At 45.8% G+C, this 25,799-nt stretch overlaps 2 protein-coding genes across 3 annotated transcripts in view; one reads left to right on the top strand and one right to left on the bottom strand.

Annotated features, from left to right (window-relative positions):
- Positions 1–4,057, bottom strand: part of ALPK3 (alpha kinase 3) — a 311,388-nt gene extending 307,331 nt beyond the window's left edge. Inside the window, exon 1 of the mRNA XM_075345487.1 lies at positions 3,992–4,057. The gene's annotated coding sequence lies outside the window, so the exon portion shown is untranslated. The remainder of the gene's footprint in view (positions 1–3,991) is intronic.
- Positions 4,058–4,149: 92 nt separating this feature from the next.
- Positions 4,150–25,799, top strand: part of LOC142303785 (mucosa-associated lymphoid tissue lymphoma translocation protein 1-like) — an 88,933-nt gene continuing 67,283 nt past the window's right edge. For both annotated transcript variants that reach the window (XM_075345493.1, XM_075345492.1), the window contains exon 1: positions 4,150–4,247. The gene's annotated coding sequence lies outside the window, so the exon portion shown is untranslated. The remainder of the gene's footprint in view (positions 4,248–25,799) is intronic.

Below are 25,799 nucleotides of genomic sequence, written 5' to 3'. Positions count from 1 at the left end.
GCAAGGAGCGCCATTTGAATTTTTGAATGCAAAATTAGCTGCACTCATTAGCGGACGCCATGTCGGGTTTGAAGACCCCCTGAGGTGCCTAAACAATGGAGCTCCCCCACAAGTCACCCCATTTTGGAAACTAGAGCCCTCAAATAATTTTTCTAGATGTTTGGTGAGCACTTTGAACACTTGGGGGCTTCACAGAAGTTTATAGCGTTGAGCCGTGAAAAGAAAAAAAAATTTTTTTACCACAAAACGGTTGCTTCAACTAGGTAGCTTTTTTTTTCACAAGGCTATCAGGAAAAAATGCACCATAAAATGTATTGTGCATTTTCTCCTGAGTACGCAGATACCTCATATGTGGTGGAAAGTAATTGTTTGGGCGCATGGCGGGGCTCAGAAGAGAAGGAGCGCCATTTGACAGCAAAATTGGTTGGAATCATTAGCGGACGCCATGTCACATTTGGAGACCCCCTATGGTGCCTAAACAGTGGAGCTCCCCCACAAGTGACACCATTTTGGAAACTAGAGCCCTCAAATAATTTTTCTAGATGTTTGATGTGCACTTTGAACACCTGGGGGCTTCACAGAAGTTTATAGCGTTGAGCCGTGAAAAGAAAAATTTTTTTTTTTTACCACAAAACAGTTGCTTCAACTAGGTAGCTTTTTTTTTCACAAGGGTAACAGGAAAAAATGCACCATAAAATGTATTGTGCATTTTCTCCTGAGTACGCAGATACCTCATATGTGGTGGAAAGTAATTGTTTGGGCGCATGGCGGGGCTCAGAAGAGAAGGAGCGCCATTTGACAGCAAAATTGGTTTGAATCATTAGCGGACGCCATGTCACGTTTGGAGACCCCCTATGGTGCCTAAACAGTGGAGCTCCCCCACAAGTGACACCATTTTGGAAACTAGAGCCCTCAAATAATTTTTCTAGATGTTTGATGTGCACTTTGAACACCTGGGGGCTTCACAGAAGTTTATAGCGTTGAGCCGTGAAAAGAAAAAATTTTTTTTTTACCACAAAACGGTTGCTTCAACTAGGTAGCTTTTTTTTTCACAAGGGTAACAGGAAAAAATGCACCATAAAATGTATTGTGCATTTTCTCCTGAGTACGCAGATACCTCATATGTGGTGGAAATAAATTGTTTGAGCGCATGGCGGGGCTCAGAAGAGAAGGAGCGCCATTTGACTTTTCAAACGCACAGACGCAGTGCACTGATCGGCCGCTGCAGGACGCACGGTCGGATGCGATAAAAAAAAGCGTCGGGGATACGTAAAAAAAAAAAAAGTCACGCCAAAAATTGACCATGGATGCAGATCCGTTATGTGCATCCCTGATCAGCGCTTGGTGGGACGCACGGACGGATGCGATACAAAAAGCGTCGCAAATATGGAAAAAAGTCACGCCAAAAATTGACCATGGATGCCGATCCGTTATGTGCATCCCTGATCAGCGCTTGGCGGGACGCACGGATGGATGCGATACAAAAAGCGTCGCGAATACGGAAAAAAAAAAGTCACGCCAAAAATTGAGCAGGGATGCCGATCCGTTATCTGCATCCCTGATCAGCGCTTGGCGGGACGCACAGACGGATGCGATACAAAAAGCGTCGGGGATACGGAAAAAAAAGTCACGCCAAAAATTGAGCAGGGATGCCGATCCGTTATCTGCATCCCTGTTCAGCGCTTGGCGGGACGCACGGACGGATGCGATACAAAAAGCGTCGGGGATACGGAAAAAAAAAAAAAAGTCACGCCAAAAATTGAGCAGGGATGCCGATCCGTTATCTGCATCCCTGATCAGCGCTTGGCGGGACGCACGGACGGATGAGGTGTAAAAATGGACAGGGGATACGGAAAAAAAAAAAAAAAGTTATACTCACAGTACCCAGAGGACTAGCAGGAGGAACACTGACCAGAAGAGCTGCAGAGGAACAGATGGCAGAGAGATGGACAGCTTTACAGGAGCAGCAGGCAGATCAGCAGAATGCCCAGGAAGGACCCAGCGATGGACGCAGATGTGATCAGGCCGGTGAAGACAGGTAAGAGGACGTCGGGGGAGAGCAGAGGGGGAGAGGGGGGGGGGAGTGAGAGCAGAGAGGGGGGGGGGGAAGCAGAGGGGGAGGGGGTAGAGCAGAGGGGGAGACCGGAGAGGGAGCTGCAGAACAGAGATAATGGGGGAGGCAGTCAGATCGCGGGGGGGAGCAGATCGGGATGTCGGGGGGGGGGGTGGGGGGGGTTGGGGGGGTGGGTTGGGGGGAGCAGATCGCGAGGGGGGGGCACGGCAGGGGCTACCATGGCAGCGCGCAGGGGCACCACGGGAGCGCGCAGGGGCACCACGGGAGCGCGCACGGGCTGGCTGCAAAGTGAGCACAGTACTCACGTGCAGCAGCGGTGACAGCTAGGGCGGCGGCGGCGGCAGCAGCGGCGGTGGCGTGGTACCACAAGTACCAGCCACTGCACGCTGCAGACATGTTGGGGGAGGGCTCGCAGGCCAGCACAGGCCTGGGGAGGGCGGCCACCGGCAAATCACACCGCCCCACTGCACACTGATTGGAGCGATTGCGCGTCATAGCACGATCGCTCCAATCAGTGCTGCAGGGGGCTGGGGGAGACATGTTTGAGGTCCACCTATGATATGCTGCAGCAGCTGCGGCATCTCATAGCTGGATCTCACAGGATCGCACTAATTCGGGCATTATTTTTGCCGAAATTAGTGCGATCGATGTGGTTGGCGGTTCAGATTTGAACAGCCAATCACATCGATCGTCGATAGGGGGTGGCGATGCCGCCCCCCCTAGGGTCAAGCAAAGGTCCCCTGCTGTAAGAAACAGCAGGGGACATCATTTGAAAGCCGTTGCTATGGCCACGGCAATCAAATGAAGTTTAGGCAGTAAAATTACGTCCCTGGTCGTTAAGTCACGTTAAAATAGGACGTAATTTTACTGCCCCGCGGTCGTGAAGGGGTTAACATCCGCTGAAAACGTTTTTTTAGCGGAAATACGGATCCTGCTTTTACAGCAAATAACGTATGCAAACGCATCTGTTATTTTGCAGGATCCTGCACTGGATGTTTAGGGGGCGGGCATTGGAGTCATGTGATCGGGAGTGAGGGGAACTAGACTGGGAGGAGGCTTCTGACAGCTGCAGACGCTGGTAACCAAGGTAAACATCGGCCTTGGATACCCGATATTTATCTTGGTTACGAGTGTCTGCAGCTGCTAGGAGCAGGGCTGCCTGCACGCGTAACCAACGTAAACATCGGGTAACTAAGAGAAGTGGTTACGCGATATTTACCTTAGTTACGAGTGTCCGCAGCTCTCAGGTGGGAGAGAGAGGAAGGGGAGGAAGGGGGAAAGACAGAGATAGAGAGAGAGAGGGTGAGGGAGGGAGTAGAGAGAGAGACAGATCACGCGAGACTGGTTCTGGGCATGCTCAGTACTTTCTGGGCATGCTCAGTACAAAAGCAGGATCCTGTCTATCAGCACGCCAGCGTTCACCTGCGTTCGCGTGCGTTATAGTCAGGATCCAGCAATTTGCAGTATTTGGACGGAGCTCAAAAACGCTACAAGTAGCGTTTTTGAAACATGTTAAAAAACTGCAAGTCACCGGATCCGCACTATAACGCACGCAAACGCAGGTGAACGGATGTTAACGCGAGTCCATTGCAAATGCATTGAAATGAAAACGCATTTGCACTGGATCCGTTTCTGCGTTAAAAAAACGTTCAGGACGGATGTTAAAAAGACGTAGTGTGAAAGCAGCCTAACGCACGCAAACGCATGTTGACGCGAGTTCATTGCAAATGCATTGAAATGAAAACGCATTTGCACTGGATCCGTTTTTTTGTTAAAAAAACGTTCATGACGCATGTTAAAAAAACGTAGTGTGAAAGCAGCCCAGCCATGCTTATCCTATCTGCTTTTATGCTTTTTGCCCAAGATGAGTTTTTGATGCTGAGTATTTTCGCCTCCATGAAAACACGAGGAACTTACAGTTTCAGCAGAGTGGGTGGATTATGCTGTATAGTGGGTAATGTCATCGCTGCTGCTCCATGCGCAGGGGTCATAATGCCACATCATGCTTCATGGGGACTTCACGCAGTGTCACATGATTGTTTATTCTCTAGTTTCACTTTCGCCTGCGTTTTCATTGGCTGCTTGTGCTGCTCACTGAGAACGTTCACAGCAGACAGACGAGGAAGTCCCTCTGTGGATGTGTCACCAGGAGCCGACTGCTGGAGCCTTCTGAGTGAGTACAGTGATTTCTTGTAACATCTCCTCTGACAGGGACGAAAAGGAAATGAATAGTGTGAAAGATCAGGTAACAGCTCTAATCAGGGGTTAATGAGACCTAGTGAGAGTTCCATGAAAAGTAACTACCCTAAAGCAATGAATATGTTACATATGGCCACATAATGTAAAGATCAATAAGCTGTGAAAAATGATCAAGATTATTCGGAGGATTATAGTCAAAACTGCAAACACTGCAAGGAGTTTGTATGTTCTCCCCGTGTTTGCGTGGGTTTCCTCCGGGGTCTCCGGTTTCCTCCCACACTCCAAAGACATACAGATAGGGACTCTAGATTGTGAGCCCCAATGGGGACAGTGTTGCAAATGTATGTAAAGTGCTGTGGAATTAATAGCGCTATATAAATGAATAAAATTATTATTATTATTAAAACTGCTGTGCCCAGATGTGAGTACCCGGCTACACCCCTGGAAACAAGGAACTAATAACACTGCATAGAGGTAGTACCACAGTCTGAGGGTGGTAATAAAGCCAAGTCTAGCAGTGTCCGTGTGTGGACCAGCGTGCTACAATATGGATTGGATAGCAAATAATATACATTATAGCTTTACTGCATCCAACACCTGAATATTCTTGTGGATGGAAGTGAACCCCAATATCCATCTTCTCTCCATATCACACACACATTTTCAAGGAACCAAGATATGTGAAATTGTCTGAAGGAGTCTTCAAACTACCGAGATCTTTCTCTCTCACCGTCCCTCTGACAGGCCGAGGATTTTATTTACCGAAGTAAAGAAATATCTGTAAAATCAAAAATTTAGAAATGTGTGTAAAGTGTTAAGGATATTTGGTTGGGTTACATTTTTGTGAAAATGATATCTTAGTTTGGCTAACGGTTTATTTAAATTTGTAAACAAAGCGAAATAATGTTGGTCGTTTTTTTTTAATTTGACCTTGGTATACTTGGCCTGTAAGGCTATATTCACACATTGCGTCTTTTAGGCTAGGGCCCCACTTTGCGGTCTCCTACTTGCAGTTCTAAACGCACGTTTTGGGCTTAATTGATTTGACCTAAGTTGCCTTTTTCAGAAATTTAGCGCTGAAAACGTATGCGTATTTACCGCGTTTTAGATACGTTTTCAGCGCTTTTTACCTGCTTTTTCACCTGCGTTTTGACAGATGCGTTTTGAACATCAAGACACTGCTAAATAAAGTTTAAACAGTCAAACAGAATGAAAAAATTGAAAAAAAAAGGATAAATCTATAATAATGGGAAAAATAAGGAAAAGAGATATATTTCATAAAATTATAGCGGTAATATACATTTTATCGCTAAAATAGCAATAAATGCATATTTTTCTAAAATGTAACTGTCGGATTATGTGTGTGTGTAAAGGGACATATCAAATCATTATTTTGATGACCAAAAAGCATGTGTTTTGGAAGTCCAAAACGCATGTTTTCTGCACATAAAAAGCAGGTAAAACGCAGGAATTTGAAGGAATCTTTGTTTTTGCCATTTCTCATAGACTTCAATGTTAGTAAAACGCACCCAAAATGGCAAAAACAACTGACATGCTGCTTCTTTGAGCGCATGGTTTTTGCCACAAAATATGCAAATTAAACGCAGCGTTTAGAAACACAAAGTGCGGTCTGAAAATCCCCATTTTCCATAGACTTTGCCGGAAAATCAAAACGCATGCCTTTTGGCATTAGAAAGGTGCTTCTCAAAACGGACCTAAAAAGCAGCAGAAACACAGGTGGAAACGCAAAGGGAGGTCTTACCTTTACTATGTTTTTGGGGCATTTTTGAGGTCACAGAGATGCACCTACATGCATGCATTTCCTTCTCCCAGCAAAGTCTATGTGATTTCTATTTTGCTGTCCACACTGGGCATCTTTTGTTGGCTGCATCTTGGCTGCGTTTTTGAAGATGTAACATGTCAATTCTTTTTGCGTTTTTCCATCGTTTTTGAGCCCTTCCAGTCAATAGATTTGACTTAAAAAATGTATTGGGCAAAGTGTGGTAAAAACGCGTAAAAAACGTATGCTTTTTCATGCGTTTTTGTCACGAATACATTTTTTTTAAGCCAAAAACGCTGCATCTTTGTGGTTAAAGGGAACCTGTCACTAGAATTTTCGCTATGAAACTAAAAGAATCCCCTTCTGCAGCTCCAGGGCTGCATTCTAGAAAGGTTCATGTGCAGGCAGTCTCCACGTGGACTCCTGTGATGCACGAGGTGGTAATGAATCCGCCCTTATGATATGATATGGGTCAGCTGGGAGGGTCAGTTGCAGGCAGGAAATTATGTATCTGGAACGCAGGGCCTGGCCGTGGCACGCACGCTGCTCATGCGCGGAGAAGCCAGGTGGGCTGGTCGGTGCATGCGCCAGCTGCGGCCACAGACGGCCCATGTGTGCATCATATGGTGTCGTGGGAGAGGACAAGTGATTGCGTGTAGACCGGACATCCGGTCGGTGAAACGCACTGTGGAGGCGCGAGATTATGGGCGGCTACTTGGATGACGCTGGTGATGATATTGTCATCACCAGCGTCATCCAAGTAGCCGCCCATAATCTCGCGCATGCGCAGTGGCACTATCGCTAGACAGCACTGTTTTCAAATTGCGAGCAATTTGAAGTGTCCAGCGATAGTGCCACTGCGCATGCGTGAGATTGTGGGTGGCAGCTTGGATGACGCTAGTGATGACATTGTCATCACCAGCGTCATACAAGTAGCCGCCCATAATCTCGCGCCTGCGCAATAAGATCACCGGCGCTCGCGATTTGAACATTGCTCAGTCCCACGATAGTGCCACTGCACATGCGCGAGACTTCAGAAGCACTAAGTAACATAAGGGCGGCGGCCTCATCTATGTCAATCAACACTGGGGGATGGCGAACAGCAGCAGGAGGGGGAATAATGGACGCAATATAGCCCGCCCCCGTGGCCAGCAAAGCTCATTAGCATACCAAAAGGTAATATTTTAGAAAAGGGTTTATTTAGGTCTGAAAGGGGGCCAGTAGCAAGATGAACCTTTCTAGAATGCAGTCCAGGAGCTGCAGAAGGGGATTCTTTTAGTTTCATAGCGAAAATTCTAGTGACAGGTTCCCTTTAAGAAAAGATTCAGTGTGTGAATATAGCCTAAAGGCCGCTTTACACGCTGCGATATCATTACCGATATCGCTAGCATGCGTACCCGCCCCCATCGGTTGTGCGACATGGGCATATCGCTGCCCGTGGCGCACAACATCGCTAAGACCCGTCACACTACTTACCTGCCTAGCGACGTCGCTGTGACCGGCAAACCGCCTCCTTTCTAAGGGGGTGGTTCGTTCAGCGTCACAGCGACATCACTAAGCGGGCGCCCAATAGAATCGGAGGGGCGGAGATTAGCGGGACGTAACATCCCGCCCACCTCATTCCTTCCTCATTTCGTGCGGCCACAGGTAACGTGAGGTTCCTCGTTCCTGCGGTGTCACACATAGCGATGTGTGCTGCCTCAGGAACGCCGAATAACATCGGACACGCAACAGCAACGATAATCGAGAATAGGGGGGCATGTCACCGATTAGCGATTTTGCACGTTTAATAGGTGTCACATGCAACGACATCGCTAAAGCGGCCGGATGTGCATCACAAATTCAGTGACCCCAACGAGATCGCTTGAGCGATGTCGTAGCGTGTAAAGTGACCTTAAGGCTTAGTTCACTACCATGGTATAAGTCAGTAAAATCCATTCCTTGGGTGTACTTGGTGTGTTAGGCCTCATTCAGATGTTACGGTAGTTTTTTTAATATAAGAGAAAAACTGACAAAGTTTTCCTCTTTCATCAAAATTTGGTCAGAGTTTCATCAGTTTTTTCACCGAGTAACAAAAAAAACTGTTTCTCCAGCTTTTCCCATCTATCATGCAGTGAAATACAGATGGCATGAGAGTGCTGTCTGATTTTTTTCACAGACCTATAGACTTTCATTGCTGAGTTTGACACTCGAATCAATATCAGACATGTCTCCGCGATTTTGCACTTGGTCCGCAAAATAATCACTGATGTGAAGAGCCCCATAGAATGTCACAAGTACTATGGGGGAGTGCTATTCGTGAAAATCATGGGCTCGTACATGAAAAACTGAAGTGTGAATGAGCCCTTAGGCGCAGTTCACCATTACTGCATAAAGCCTGCTTTACACGCTGCAATGTATCTTACAATGTGTCGGCGGGGTCACGTCGTAAGTGACGCACATCCGGCATCGTCAGGCTGGAAACACATCTATGCGAGTAAAATCGGTCCGAGTTGGCTGAAAAAAACTCGGCTGATTTTAGTTCACGTTAGGTCCGAGTGCAACGCAAGTGCGATGCTATTTCTGAGATTTTACTAGCGTGTGTAATGCGTGTGTAATGCGTATTTTTTACTATGTCATCTGCCATTCAGCTCTGCTACATGGCCGCTGACAGCAGACACAGACAGCCATGTAGCAGAGCTGAATGGCAGATTACAGCAGACACAGAAAGAGCTGCACGATCAGAATGAACTCGGCTTAACTTAACCCGACTTCATTGTCATGCTGCGGCTCTGTCTGTGCCGCGTCCTGATTAGCGGTCACCAGTGAAGGACTCACCGGTGACCGCTAATCCCCTGAGTGACTGAAGTGAACAGCCCTCTCTCATATACTCACCGATCACCGGCGCGGCGCTGCACGGCATTCACACTGCTGCGGCGGCTTTTACTATTTTGAAAAAGCCGGCCGCTCATTAAACAATCTCGTATTCCCTACTTTCCCCGCCCACCGGCGCCTATGACTGGTGGCAGTGAGACATGCCCCCACGCTGAGTGATAGGTGTCTCACTGTGTCGCGGGCGGGGAGGAGGGTGTCAGCGCTCACCCCTTCTGCTCGGGTCCGGCGGCTGCTCAGTGGTGGCTCGAGCCGTGGGCCGGATCCCGGGGGTTTCTCTAGCGGCGCTCCTCGCCCGTGAGTGAAAGGGGGGTTTGGGGTGTTGGGATAATGTCCGTGACGCCACCCACGGTTGCGGTGATTGAGTGTACACCACCGCTGCTCTATGTGGAGGTCCCGGGGATGGTGAGGCGGAGCAGCCAGTTGTTGTGTTGTCCCTCCGTGGGTAGGGGTTGGTGATCCCGGGGCCCAGTGGGGTGCAGGGGCGCAGGGGCAGCGCTGTGCCTTGCGGCACGAAGGTACTCACTCAGCCAGTAAACACGACACAGTTCTCGGTAAACAAACGGCTGGTTGGACGGGTCCCTCGGACGGTTCACGGTGCTGCGGTTCCCTGCAGTTAGTGGTGACGGTCTCTTCCCTGCACCTTTGAAATGTTTGTTTGGTAGCGATGGATTCCCACCGGTTACCCGCTCCCCGACTGCAATCTGGGCCGGAGGAGCTCCACACTTTGCCCGCAGGCGCCGGCCCTGGGAAACTGGTGCCTTGGCGGTGGCGGTGTTTCCCCGTTGTGGTTGGACCTTTGCCGTCAATCAGGACTTGCTTGTTGGGAGATCTACGTCCCCTTCACTAACGGATTTAGCAATTTACAGCGACTCCAAGCCTTGCTGGGATCCGAAAAGCCCCTGCTCTGGTGCTGACTGCCCTTTGTATCCGCTCCAGACCACCGGGCACACAGCCAACGGGGTCCTTCCAGTAACCTCCAGACAGTCCCACTGCAGACCTTCACCGCCGTCTGCTGACCTTGCTGACTCCGTCTGGGCACACAGCCACAGACCAACTTCAGGCTTTCTGTCACTTCACTACTGTTTCACTTCACTCCAGCTCCCTCCTGAGCTACCTGCTCCCTGTCCCTCACTGGACTCTCTCGACTTCCCGCCTCCAGAGCTGTGATCTCCTTGGTGGGCGGAGCCAACCGCCTGGCCCACCCCCCTGGTGTGAATCATCAGCCTCTGGAGGAAGGCAACAAGGATTTGTAGGTTAGCTGGTGTACTTGCAGGGAATGTGGGGTGTGTGTGTGTGTGTTGTTGTGACCTGTGACCCCTGGCTTGCCCAGGGCGTCACAACTGCACCCAATCACAGCAGCCGGTAGGCGTGTCTATACTGTGCAGTGAAATAAATAATTAAAAAAAACGGCGTGCGGTCCCCCCAATTTCAATACCAGCCAAATAAAGCCATACAGCTGAAGGCTGGTATTCTCAGGATGGGGAGCTCCACGTTATGGGGAGCCCCCCAGCCTAACAATATCAGCCAGCAGCCGCCCAGAATTGCCGCATACATTAGATGCGACAGTTCTGGGACTGTACCCGGCTCTTCCCGATTTGCCCTGGTGCGAATATACGATGAATAGGTCGTCGCTATACAAATATTCGATGCACAATGTAAGAGAGAGAGGGGAGCCAGCACGATCTGAAAATGGCATGCATCATATAAAAAGTGCAAATTCACAGATTTATTCTAACTGTACTGTAATATAAATGAGATTTTTAGCAAATAATTGATCAATTCTTTGAGCCACCCCTGCCAACGTCACGGCAAATCTCAATAGGGGGGTCCTACTCTATATTCTGTATTTCATGTGCCATGCGGCCTCATAGATAAAGTTAAAAGCAGAACCATAATGGAGCACACATACCTGTAACCTGTATATATAACCGCTTCTATGTTGCAAAAGAGGCAATTGTGGATAGAGGCCAGCCCAGGTCCCAGCATGTGGAGCAAGCTCTACACATACCAGGACTATATCAGAACTGACCCTCCCAGTGCCAGAGAGCAACCATTGATAAAGGCGGACCAGATCCAAGTATGGTGCTTAATTAGCAATGCCTGTGGAAAGGGTGAGGCAACTGAATGTGTACAGCTACCAACAGGAGGAATATATTGCAAACCAAGATCAGGCGTGCATAGCATGGTGGTGACCAGCCACCAGACATTTGTAGCATAACTACAACCAAACAGAGAGAAAGGGGAGCCAGCACGATCTGAAAATGGCATGCATCATATAAAAAGTGCAAATTCACAGATTTATTCCAACTGTACTGTAATATAAATGAGATTTTTAGCAAATAATTGATCAATTCTTTGAGCCACCCCTGCCAACGTCACGGCAAATCTCAATAGGGGGGTCCTACTCTATATTCTGTATTTCATGTGCTATGCGGCCTCATAGATAAAGTTAAAAGCAGAACCATAATGGAGCACACATACCTGTAACCTGTATATATAACCGCTTCTATGTTGCAAAAGAGGCAATTGTGGATAGAGGCCAGCCCAGGTCCCAGCATGTGGAGCAAGCTCTACACATACCAGGACTATATCAGAACTGACCCTCCCAGTGCCAGAGAGCAACCATTGATAAAGGCGGACCAGATCCAAGTATGGTGCTTAATTAGCAATGCCTGTGGAAAGGGTGAGGCAACTGAATGTGTACAGCTACCAACAGGAGGAATATATTGCAAACCAAGATCAGGCGTGCATAGCATGGTGGTGACCAGCCACCAGACATTTGTAGCATAACTACAACCAAACAGAGAGAGAGGGGAGCCAGCACGATCTGAAAATGGCATGCATCATATAAAAAGTGCAAATTCACAGATTTATTCCAACTGTACTGTAATATAAATGAGATTTTTAGCAAATAATTGATCAATTCTTTGAGCCACCCCTGCCAACGTCACGGCAAATCTCAATAGGGGGGTCCTACTCTATATTCTGTATTTCTCTGTTTTGACCGTAGTTATGCTACAATTCTGGTGACTGACCATCACTATACCATGCACGCCTGATTTTGGTTTGCAATGTATTCCTCCTGTTGGTAGCTGTTCAGATTCAGTTACCTCACCCCTTTCCACAGGCAATGCTAATTAAGCACCATTCTTGGATCTGGTCCGCCTTTATCAATGGTTGCTGTTTGGCACTGGGAGGATCAGTTCTGATATAGTCCTGGTATGTGTAGAGCTTGCTCCACATGCTGGGACCTGGGCTGGTCTCTATCCACAATTGCCTTTTTTGCAACATGGAAGCGGCTATATACAGGTTACAGGTATGTGTGCTCCATTATGGTTCTGCTTTTAACTTTATCTAGGAGGCTGCATGGCACATGAAATACAGAATATAGAGTAGGACCCCCCTATTGAGATTTGCCGTGACGTTGGCAGGGGTGGCTCAAAAAATTGATCAATTATTTGCTAAAAATCTCATTTTTTTTTTTTATTATAGTACAGTTGGAATAAATCTGTGAATTTTCACTTTTTATATGATGCATGCCAATTTCAGATCGTGCTGGCTCCTTTTTTTTTTCTTTTTTTTTTTTTTCTTTTTTTTCGATGCACAATGTACGTCTATGGGAAGCCCGAATAGTTGTTATTCGGTTTCCCATAGACTTACATTGTGCATCGAATATTCGAGAATAATCGAATAGTGGCGACCTATTCGGCAAATATTTGCAAAGCCGAATATTTGAGGTATTCGATCATCCCCAATTATTACGCTTTATTTATAAGCCCCAACTGAAGGCCCTAAAGAGCTTACAATCTAAAAAGAAGGGACAGCACTATTCTGAAAGGAAATCCATTAGCGGATTTTTGCTGTTTAGTCTGAGAGCACTGTAATGTAGTGGCCGAGACCCTGATTCCAGAAATGTGTCACTTATTAATCTGTGTGCTGTTGTTTCAATAGAGTCAGTCTCAGCAAAATATCAAAAGATGAATAGGTCTCACTATGCCGCCCCCGTGTCAGCAGCCGAGCTGCTCGGATCTGGATCCGCGGTGGCTCGAGGGGCGTCCGGACCCGAGGGTCTTGCGGCCACTCGAATGAAGGGGGGTATTTACAGGGGGTGGTATATTGAAGGTTTGTGATGCCACCTGTGGTGTGTGGTAAGGTGGAGTACCAGCGCTGCAGCTGGGAATACCCGGTGGCGATGGAGTGGGCAGCCAGGTGTTTCAATCCTCCACGGCTAGGTGGAATGCCCAGGGACTCGGTGATGGTGACAGGGAGGTGCCGTTGGGGAGGTAAGGGGTCACTTGCGTACTCACTCAGTCCAATAACGCTGACACCGACAACTCTAGTAAACCAAAGTTTTGGACACCGCTGCCGCTGAGAGGGAGCACGTTTGGGTCCCGTTTCTGCTAGTGTTGCCTGTTGATCTGTGATCTTTCCCCTGGCACCTTGTTTCCCTCTAGTTGCTCCCTGTAGCTTGAAACTAGTCGTGTCCCGCTCCCCAGTATGGCTAACTGAGGGAGCTTGCTCTCAGGGTTCACGCCTGGGATTTCTTGGACCGTATTTGTGGAAAGTCCTATCCCTCTCGTTGCGCTAGTACCCCGATTTTGGAGCGGGTGGAGAGCGGATTTTGAATGCTCCGTTCTCGTCGGGCGAATTGTCAGGTTGCCTGAAGCTATGCCCTGACCTAGGGTCCACGTACCCAGTCGTGCCTTGGTCCCAGCCCGGTGATGGCACAGGGCCGCCAGCTGTCCTCCACGACAATGTCGTGCCCCTTGTCACAATCCCCTGCGACCGGGGCTCCAGCTCCTACCAGGCCGAGACCAACATCTGCTAGCTAGTAGTTCCAAGGAACCCAGCTCCTGACCTCCTCTCACTTTCACCTCCAACACTACACACTGACTGACTCCTGACACTCCTGACCTACCCTTAATCAACCCCCCCAAGTGGGCTACCCTATTCCACTCAGGCCGTCCACTGGTGTGGTCTGGTGGGTGTGGTGCAGAGTGTTCCTAGGATTTTGATTAGCTGGTTTTGACAACACCATTAGTTGGGGACCCGTAACCAAGGAGGAGGTGGATATTGCACAGAAGGGCAGATTGCACAATACCCTGTGACGACCTGATAGGCCAGGGCATCACATCACGACCAGACCATTCAGGCTAATTTGTGCAATCCTGCACCCACCACTGAGCAGTTCAATAAGTGATACATCTCTAAAATCAGATTCTGCCCCTGCATTTCGATGCTCTCAGATTACATAGCAAAAACCTGCTGACAAATTCCCTTTGAAATTAATAGAAACTATAACATAATGGACTCCCAGCAATCTTCTGGTTACATATATCCTACTTTCACACAATTGATTTTATTTGCTGTATAATAGCATTAAATTTACAGTATAATCAAAAGCACATGTAAAGTTTGCAAACAAAACCCACAAATGTAAATCAATAGGTAAATTCCCATACATACAGGGGCTTGAACAGTGCTCCGTGATATATTGAGAGCTTGAAATACTTTTTACAGCCTAACCCTGATTTACTCTTCTCCACAACTTTATCCCTGACCTGTCTGGTGTGTTCCTTGATTTTCATAATTCTGATTGATCCCTAATATTCTCAAACAAACCTTTTGAGGTCTGCACAGAACAACAGTACTTACACTGAGGATAAATTACACCCAGGTGGACTCAATGTACTGATTAGGTGACATCACAATTTTTTAGATTTGTATTTTTAAAATATTTAGAAAACCATGTAACATTTCCATTATATTTCACAAATACTTGATACTTAGTATTAGTATAGCACATAAAATCCCAATAAAATACATTTGTTTCTGGGCGTAACATGAAAAAAAATGTGTAAAAATTCACGAGGTATGAATACTTTTTCAACTCACTGTATCTGTTAAAAAGAAATGCCAATTCAAATATCTTCAGCATGCCCTCAAATCTGTGCAAAAAATGTCCACACTTTGTTTATGAGTTTTGGAAAAGGCGTCATTCAGCCAGGCAAATTGTTATTAAAACCTAGAGAGGTTCTAAATTCTAGAGAGAACTACAGAAGGTAATTCACATGTAGAAGATTCGTTGCGCAAATTTCTTTCACTGTCCTAGTTCTCAGAATAGGACAATAGGAAGGTAATTATAGTATGATCCAAAAGTAATGTAAATATAGGACATGATATAAGTGTCTGATCTTTAAGGCTCTACCACTGAAACCCCTACTAATCAACAGGAAGGGGGACCTGGGTCCCATGTTCGATTTTAGAAGTGGGATACAGAGCTTGTACTCGGCTATATCCTTCAGTACTATAGAGAATGCATAAAATTGAAGTTCTCAAGAGGAACTGCTGCACCATTCAGATGGGGAAACTAGGACTCCTAATGATCAGACACTTATGATCTATCCTATAGATAAAGGAATTTTAAACGGCTTTACACGCTACAATACATCTTACGATGTGTCGGCGGGGTCACGTCGTACGTGACGCACATCCGGCATCGTAAGTAATATTGTAGCGTGTAAAACCTACGTGCGATTGCGATTGAACGAAAAACCGTTCATCACATGCACGTCGTTCAAAAGCTAAAAATTGAACGTCAGGTTGTTCAATGTTCCTGAAGTAGCACACATCGCAGTGTGTGACACCCCGGGAACGATGAACGGATCTTACCTGCGTCCCGCGGCTCCTGCCGGCAATGCGGAAGGAAGGAGGTGGGTGGGATGTTTACGTCCCGCTCATCTCCGCCCCTCCGCTTCTATTGGCCGGCTGCCTCGTGATGTCGCGGTGACGCCGAACGTCCCTCCCACTCCAGGAAGTGGATGTTCGCCGCCCACATCGAGGTTCTATGAAAGGGTAAGTACGTGTGACGGGAAATAATCGTTTGTGCGACACGGTGAAACAAATTGAACGTGCCGCACATATGATGGTGGCGGATACGATATCGTATGCTTAATCGTAACGTGTAAAGCAGGCTTAAGAAATGTACATTGTACAATATGTTAATTGCCATATAAAATAACCAAGCATCACATATTATTTTAAGAAAATTAACCTGATGTAATTCTGCCTGACTTATTATAAAAGACACTGCTTTGGTATGTGCTTCACCCATAAAAATCTAGTACGTCACAAACTTGTATAAAAGAAGATTCAACTGTATTCATCATGGGAGCCCTGCCATTCAGAAAAATCACAGAAGGGATTTCCCCTATAACACCTACTTACCTCTTTAAGGGTGGAAATTCCCTTCTCTGTTGACTTTTTTTTATTAAACTATCACAGAGCTTAGTTTTATACAGCTTCAGTGATTGCGCCTGTCATATCCTGAAATATCTGCAGATTTGTAATGATACAGTTATTATTGGTACTATTGAAGATGCCCACACAGCAATTCATGTTTCTATAAATGGCCTAACTTCACATAAAACAAGGCAGGAGGTCAGATTGAGGGCAGGATTACAGATTCCTAAGTAATGTAGCCCTACGTGAGTAGATGCTCATCTCTGCAAGGAATTAAGCTGTTTATTCACTTCACAATAGAGATATTAAAGGGGTTGTCCTGGTAAAATCAAAATTTTACCGGAGGCTTGGTATAGTAAAAAATAACAAAGATATACTCCCTTACCGACACCAGGATTCAACACAGATCGCTCCATGTTCTGTATTTATACCGTATAGACATTGTCTCTGTTCAAAGCGGCAACAGGACCGCTAGGACCTCTGATTGGGTGCCATATTAGGTGTCTTCACCAGCGACACGCTTTTGATAGACCTGTGATTGACTGACATATTTGGTGTCTTCATTAATGACTAGTGATGGGCGAATCCGAACTGTAAAGTTTGGGGTCGGTACCAAACACATAGTGTTCGACTGCACACGCTCCCGAACACGAGTTTTCCTGGGAAACCCGTGTTACAGTTTGCGTCCAGTTCAGGTCCAGGGGCTGTAAAAAAAAGCACATTATTAAAAAAACATTATGATTACACTTACCGATCCCGCGACGCGTCCTGCAGACCCACTCAGCCGCTGTCTCCCAGCTGCTTCTGCTTCCGGGTCCAATCATTAACTTCTGGCAGTATTCATCGCACTATTCGTCACTAGGCAGTCTTCAGCTTTTTTCGGCCATGTTCGCGGTGTTGTCAGGGTTCATCCAAGTCCATGGCTTAGCCATCAACTCGATTTGAACTTTGACTGTCACTGTCAGTGTAAGCCTGTTTCTTGCTCTGAAGAGACTGTCTGTACAGAGCAATGAAGCATAGATGACATTGCTCTCCCTGATGGCTGTAGCATGCTGGGAAATAAAGGGGTTAGGGTTAGCTTTGTATTATCAGCTGGTACTAAGCCCGAATTCATGGTGTCACGCCAAATTAGACATGGCCACCATGAATTTCTAGTAAACAGTAAAAAAAAAGCAGAACACATTAAAAAAAATTTTTTATTAGAAATAAAACAAAAAAAATTTAGAGACTCCATTTTTATTATAAAAAAAATCCTTAGTCCGATATAGTCCACCGGGAGAGTAATGTCAGCTCTGCTTCATTGCTCTGTACAGACAAGTGTCTCTACAGAGCAAGAAGCAGGCTGACAGTGACAGTCAAAGTTCAGTCGAGTCCATGGCTAAGCCTGATCTCACCAAGAACACGGCCAAAAAAAGCCGAAGACTGCTGAGAGACGAGCAGTGCAGTGAATACAACCGGAAGTTAATGATTGGACCCGGAAGCAGAACAGGCCGGGAGACAGTGGTTGAGCGAGTCTGCAGTACGTGTCGCTGGACCGGTAAGTATAATGACAATGTTTATTATTACCTCTATTATTTATTTTACAGCCCCCCACCTCATCCCATAACTGTAAAGTCCAAGCTCGAGGTTCAGACTCAAGTTAACGTTATCACGGGCCCCAAACTCGAACTTTACAAAAATTTCAGGCGAGGCTCCTGATCCCCAACATCGGGGGGGGATTCGCCCATCACTAATGATGACACGCTTTTGATAGACCTGTGATTGACTACCATGTTAGCTGTCTTCACCAATGACATGCTTTGATAGACCTATGATTGGCTGTCGTGTTAGGTATCTTCCCCGATGACACGCTTTTGAAAGACATGTGATTGGCAGCTGTGTTAGGAGTCTTTACTAATGACACATTTTTGATAGACCTGTGATTGACTGCCATTTTTGGTCTCTTCACCGATGAAACGCTTTTGCTAGACCTGTGATTTACTGTCGTGTTAGGTGTCTTTACTGATGACATGTTTTTGATAGACCTGTGATTGGCTGCTGTGTTAGATGTCTTCACCAATAACACGCTTTTGATAGACTTGTGATTGGCTGCCATGTTAGGTATCTTCACTGATGACACACTTTTTAAGACATCTGACTAGGCCAGCCAATCCCAGGTCCCAGCTGTCTTGCGGCTGCTTTGAATGATTACTTCCTTTTAGTGTGAACACAGACAGCTCAGTGGCCTATGCTGGATCCCATTAAGTGCCAGTAAGTGATAAAAGTTGTGTTTATTTTTTCATCTACCAAATTACCAGTTGAAATTTAATTTTGACTGGATAACCCCTTTAACCAGTGTCAGTACTGTATAAAAAAAGCGCCACTAAACACAGAAAGACATCAATAGAGTTGAAACATTGTATGCAGTCCATACGCAGTTCATCTGAATTGTAATGCTTGTTGAAGACTTCTCTAAGGGTATGTGCGCACTAGGCGTTTTTTTCACGCTGCGTTTTTATGTGCGTTTTTGTCTAAAAAACGCACCCGCGGCTAAAAAAACGCGGCAAAAACGCATGCGTTTTTGCCGCGATTTGGTGCGTTTTTGCTGCGTTTTTGCTCACTGCGTTTTTAATCAGTGCACAATGCCATTAAAGATTGTTGATGAAAAAAAAAAAAAAAAAAAGGTCTGATGTCATTTCCTTCTTCAAAATGTTCATTGTATGCAGGAGAGCAGACAGCAGCTGCAGAACTACAAGTCTCAGCATCCTCCATTCACTAGTGTATGCAGGAGAGCAGACAGCAGCTGCAGAACTACAAGTCTCAGCATCCTCCATTCACTAGTGTATGCAGGAGAGCAGACAGCAGCTGTAGAACTACAAGTCTCAGCATCCTCCATTCACTAGTGTATGCAGGAGAGCAGACAGCAGCTGCAGAACTACAAGTCTCAGCATCCTCCATTCACTAGTGTATGCAGGAGAGCAGGCAGCAGCTGCAGAACTACAAGTCTCAGCATCCTCCATTCACTAGTGAATGCAGTAGAGCAGGCAGCAGCTGCAGAACTACAAGTCTCAGCATCCTCCATTCACTAGTGTATGCAGGAGAGCAGACAGCAGCTGCAGAACTACAAGTCTCAGCATCCTCCATTCACTAGTGTATGCAGGAGAGCAGACAGCAGCTGCAGGACTACAAGTCTCAGCATCCTCCATTCACTAGTGAATGCAGGAGAGCAGGCAGCAGCTGCAGAACTACAAGTCTCAGCATCCTCCATTCACTAGTGTATGCAGGAGAGCAGACAGCAGCTGCAGAACTACAAGTCTCAGCATCCTCCATTCACTAGTGAATGCAGGAGAGCAGGCAGCAGCTGCAGAACTACAAGTCTCAGCATCCTCCATTCACTAGTGTATGCAGGAGAGCAGACAGCAGCTGCAGAACTACAAGTCTCAGCATCCTCCATTCACTAGTGTATGCAGGAGAGCAGGCAGCAGCTGCAGAACTACAAGGCTCAGCAGCCTCCATCCAGGACTGTATGCAGTTTTTTGCCCAAAAAGAAAAAAAAATGACATGGGCTTCGCCATATTTTTCTATGCTAGCCGGGTACAGCAGGCAGATACGGGCTGCCCCCAACCCCCAGCTGCCTATTTGTACCCGGCTGGGAACCAAAAATATAGAGAAGCCCTTTTTTTTTAATTATTTCATGAAATAATTAAAAAAAAAAAATGACGTGGGCTTCGCCTAATTTTTGAGTCCAGCCGGGTACAACTAGGCAGCTGGGGATTGGAATCCACAGTGCAGGGTGCCCATGCTTTCTGGGCACCCCCACTGCGAATTGCAGTCCGCAGCCACCCCAGAAAATGGCGCTTTCATAGAAGCGCCATCTTCTGGCGCTGTATCCAACTCTTCTAGCTGCCCTGATGCCGGGTGGCTAGCTAGGTAATAATGGAGTTAGGGCTAGCTGTATATTATCAGCTAGCCCTAAGCCCGAAATTCATGGTGTCACGCCAATATTAGACATGGCCACCATGAATTTCTAGTAATGATAAAAAAAAAAACACAACACACAGAAAAATATTTTTATTAGAAATAAAACACAACACAATTAGTGACTCCATCTTTATTGAAATTAACCCCCCTCCGCAGTAATCCTGGGTCAGGGTCCCGCGCCGTCCAATCAGGATCCAATATCATCTGATCGGTTTGCTGGAAGGCAAAGCGATCAGATGATGTGTCAGGTTCAAGTGCCTGAATCCCATCACACATCAGCTGATTGTATAAAAGCCGATTATACAATCAGCTGATGCATCAGTAGAAAAAAAAAAAATAATAATACTCACTTGTGTGCTGTGGTGATTACCGGCAGCTCCTGGAGCGATCGATTGGACAGGAGTCTGATCCTATACGATCGCTGCCGGAGCTGCCGGTGATCAGCTGATGAAGTCCCCTGACGGCAGGATCAGCTGATAGCCGGCCGGGCGCGAAGAAGCCGGCGAGACTACGATCAGCTGATGCGTCAGGTGACTGCATCAGGTGATCCCTCGCCAGGTCCTGCAAGCAAGGTCCTGCCGGCCGGGGAGACTGCACACAGCCAGAGCGGCGGGACCGGGAGGAGCTGGGAGCGGGCATGGCACCGGGACCCTGCAGACAGGTGAGTATATATGACATTTTTTTATTTTTCTACTGTTCACTTTGGTTTTCGCCGCTGCCTCCACCTCCCGCCCAGACACGGCGCCGCACGGAGCTGACATGCACAGGACGGGAGGTGGAGGCAGCGGTGACGGTACCGGGAGGATTCATGCTTCTGTGTTTACCAACAGAAGGAATCCTCTTCCTGTACACGTCACTGTACTGCCCACCCATTGCGTTTATAGCTGCGTTTTTAGTCATAGAAACGCGGCTATATGCGTTTTTCATTGCGTTTTTAACATCTCATTGAATTCAATGAGTGAAAAACGCAGTGAAAAACGCAGAAATAATTGACATGCTGCGTTATTGTGGTCACCACAAAAACGCAGCTAAAAAAAAAACGCTGTGTGGGGACAGCACTTATGAAAACCCATTGACATTGCTGGGGAAGCAATGTCACTGCGTTTTCAGCACAAAAACGCGGTAAAAAACGCCGCTAAAAACGCGGCAAAAACGCCTAGTGCGCACATAGCCTAACCATATCTGTTACACACCACATAATGATAACAATTATCCCCAAAAGGAACAGATTTTCATCAGTCAGAAATAACTATAGCGTAAAATGTTTATTTTTACCTAGATTTTAAAAAAAAAACAATATTTGGACACTTTTAGGCCTTGTGCGCACTTGCCGGATTTTACCCTGGATTTTCTGCATGTTTCGCTGCAGAAAATGTTCATAATATCTCTGCAGTGATTCACCAGCAAATCCTATGGGAAAAAAAATGCTGTGCACACTAGGCGGATTTTGACAGCTGCATGTTTTGCTGCGGGATTCCCTCAGAAAAAACAATTGCATGTCACTTCTTTTCCGCACGTCGCTGCGGGACTTCACTCCATTGACTGTAATGTAATCGTGAAATCCCGCAGGGAATAACGCAGGTAGAAAATTCTGTGCGGTTCATTGCGTTTTCCTGCGTTATTCCCCGCGGTATTTTACGTTTTCGGGACATAATGTACATCACTGCCTGCGTTTTGCAAGGAAGTGATGTCATTATGACAGGAAGAGGAATCTGAGCAGAGTGTAAACACACAAAGCTCACACACAGACACAGGCATATAGAATACACATACAAATCAAACGTACATATAAAAATAAAAAAATTAAAAAAAAACGCGGGCTCCGCCGTATTTTTACCGTCCAGCAAAGGTAAACACACAGCGGCGGCCCGGTATTCTCAGGCTGGGGAGGGCAAGGGCCAGAGTTAATGCCCCCCCCTGCTGTAGCTGAGAATATCAGCCCGCAGCTGCCCCGAGACTGTCGCATCCATTATGCGACAGTCCCGGAGTGTCGCCAACTCTTCCAGATTGCCGTGATGCGGTGGCAATCCAGGTAATAAGGAATTAAATGGCAGCGGATTGCTTAATCATGGCAGCGTCTATGAGACAGCTTTCATGATTAACCCGTAAGTAAAGTGAATAAACACACACCGAAAAATCCTTTATTTTAAATAAAAAAGCCCCCTCTTTCAGCCTTTTATTAACCCCTCCCAACACACAGCTCCGGCGTAATCCACCGAGGTCCCACGATGCTTGCAGACTGCTGCAGCTGAGTCTGACACACTGTACTTTATGCAGCCTCGTAACGAGCCTGCAGAGGTAACCACAGGTCATTTCTCACGGTCGGTAATGTGAACACACTATCGCTCGCGAGAACTGCAGTGTGTCCTCACAGGGACTCTATCTATTGATTGATCTGTCCTCTATCTATTGATTATCTATCCCTCTATCTATCTATCTCTCTATCTATCTATCTATCTATTATCTATCTATCTATCTATCTATCTATCCATCTATCTATCTCTCTATCTTTCTCAGAAAGAAAGAAAGAAATGACCTTTTTTTTTTTTTCTTTTTCAATGTGCTTTATTGCATTGAATGCATTAAAACACATGTACCAACCCGCAGAAAAACCGCACCAAAACCGCACCAAAAACCACACCAAAACGCAACAAAACGCATGCTGATTTCGGTGCTTTTTTTTTGCGTTTTTTTCCCGCGGATGCGGAAATCTTTCAGAGCCTGCGGAATTTTCTTAAGAAAATTCCATTTTCTAGTGCGCACAGGGCCTTAGGCAGACATAATTTGTGTGCTTTATTTACTTTTGCATAACAGCTGGCGGACCTGGACCTTTGTAGTTTGTCAGAGCCCAGTGTTATAATTCTCTAGCTCCTGTATTGAACCATGGTAGGCCTGTGGTACATCCATAGTATGAGACCAAAAAGGAACCTGTCCTTCAGCCGTAAGGGCTCATGCGCACGTTGCGTAATTGGATGCATTTACGCTGCGTATAGCACTGCAGTGTTAATGAATGCGTCCTGCGTCCCCTGCACAATCTATGTAGATTGTGCATGATGGGTGCGCACGATGCTTTTATGAATGCAACTATTTTGGTGCTAAAATTTTGACCCAAATCCGTGCGTTCATAAAAACAGCATGTCAATTATTTCTGCATTCTGGATGCAGCTCCCACTCTGTCTATGGTGGGGGAAACAGCCAGAGCGCATGAAATGGGCTTTTTTAACAAAAAAAACTGCATTCATTATGTAGTCTTTCTGCAGCGATTTGACGCGCACATGTGCTGTCAAATCGCTGCAGAAATTTCAGCAGTTACGTGCGCATGAGCCCTAAAACCAGTCTTGCCCTACGTTAACATGACTATTTTTGGGACGAGTGCATTTGTGATAATAAGCAGTTGGCCCAATGATTTTCAATAGGACTGTTCAGATTACTTTTTTTTAACGGATTTAATGTCCTCGTGAAAAAAAATCTCACCATGTACTAGTCTGTTCTGCATTTCAGATGAGCCTATTCAAGTCTATCAGTCAGCAAAAGAAATTTGGATCCCTTACAGATAAATCATATAGCATCCAATCTTTATGGATACATTACAATTCTTTAACATGGGACACTATATTGGGCCTTGTAAATTTTAACCCCTTCACGACTTAGGACGTATATATACAATCTAGGTAGCCTCCCTCCGGTTATCGCAGGCTCACACAGCGAACCTGCATTCATCCCCTCATATGTTTGCTGATCTGAATAGCAGACATGTCCCGCTAACAGGCACAGGTGGATCTCTGATCCACCCACATCTGTTAACCCCCTAGATCACGCTGTCAAAATCTAACAGAGTGATCTAAGGCACTCTGATGGGGATACACTTTTTGAGTAATTACATACACCACAATTACGTTTGTTTATTTTTTATCATCGCACTATTGCATTAAAATGCAATAACAGGCGATTAAAACATCGCATCTCCCCAAAAATAATTAAAAACGTCAAGTCAAGACACAAAAAATAATTTCTCACACAAGCCCAGATCCCGAAAAATGAAAACATAACGGGTCTCAGAAAATGGCGACAAAAACGCAATTTTTTTTTTTTTGCAAACTTCTGAATTTCTTTTCACCCCTTAGATAAAAGTAAAACTATAAATGTTTGGTACAATGGAACAATCCGTTCTGGGAGTGTGCTTGTTAACCAAGTTACTCATTCAGCAAAGCAAGATTTCCCATAGGAAATCATTGCAATGCAAACAATTCGTTCCACAACTTGTTAAATGTCCCATCCTGGTCCCCTATTGTGCCATTCCACACACACATAAACACGCACAAACACACACAAACACGTACGCACGCACGCACACACAAATTTGGCTCACCTTACCTTCCGTTCCATCGCCAGCCTCCTGGATCTTGTAGTTCGCCGGTACAAGATGTGTATTGGGTACCCATCGTGACGAGGGAGGAACGTCCTCTGCCAAAGCGCTAATGTCAAAGGCAGGAGCCGCTTGCCTCTGATTGGCCAGCTCACTGCCTTTGAGTAGCAGCTGACAGCGGAAGTTCCTCAATCGTCACCATGGTTACCCGATACACATCCTGTAGCGGCGAACTACAAGGACCATGAGGCCGGCGATGGAATGGAAGGTAAGGTGAGCATAAGATGTGTGTGTACTCATGTTTCTGTGTGTTTGTGCGGACTGCAAGAGCGGGTTAGAGCGCGGTGGATGTATGAGTATTTTGCTTGTATGGCAAAGCTTGCTCAAAAACTGAGTTACAAATTTACAGCAAACTTTGCTCGTTAAGCGAAATACTCGCTAACTGGGTTACTCGAGGTTAAGCGAGGTTCCACTGAATCTACGTATTGTACTGATCTGGGAAATCATACTGCCTGGTAAGTTTTACCATATAGTGAATAAATATGGTAATTAAAAAACCCAACATACAATTGTACAATTGCACTTTTTTTGCAATTACACTGCAATTTGAATTTTTTCCCATTTTCCAATATAATTTGTGGCAGAATGAATGGTATAATTCAAAAATACAACTTGTTCCACAAAAAACAAGCCCTCAAATGGCTTTATTGATGGAAAAATAACAAAGTTATTTCTCTAGGAAGAAGGGGAGGAAAAAATGAAAACAGAAAATCGCCGGGGGGGGGGGGGGGTGTGAAGTAATTAATAACTACTGATGTATAAAAACAGATGCCATATGGATGAAAAATGTTCAGGTTTATCTGGCTGAAAATCAGACAACTTTTTAAACTTTCTTGCGAACTTAGCCTCAGATGGGTGATCACCTATTTATTGTCTTGCTGATGTTTTAGTGATGGGAATAACCCTATGAGGTTTAATTTTTGGTTTGTTTGGTGGATTTAATTTACTGTATCAGTTTTATGCAATTTTTATGAAAAATTACACTTCGACATAAAATTACATGAAGATTCCTGTTTGTGTAAAACTCTAAATGGCCATTCTGACAATGTGCTAGGTGTCTACTTCCACAAACATATGATATTGGGATACAATTTGAATAGATTTCTCAAAAATAAAAATAGGATATCTAACTGAAAGGTATGGATTTAGTCAATAGAACAGCGACTTTACATAGAATACATATGAAGTGTAAAAACCTTATGACTGGTTTCACTGGCGAACACCAACAAAAAAAGGCCCCTGTG

This window comes from Anomaloglossus baeobatrachus, chromosome 4, assembly GCF_048569485.1.
Source record: "Anomaloglossus baeobatrachus isolate aAnoBae1 chromosome 4, aAnoBae1.hap1, whole genome shotgun sequence".
NCBI classification, from domain to species: Eukaryota; Metazoa; Chordata; class Amphibia; order Anura; family Aromobatidae; genus Anomaloglossus; species Anomaloglossus baeobatrachus.
Note: the sequence above shows the minus strand (reverse complement) of the source record. Positions and strands in the feature narration are given on the sequence as shown.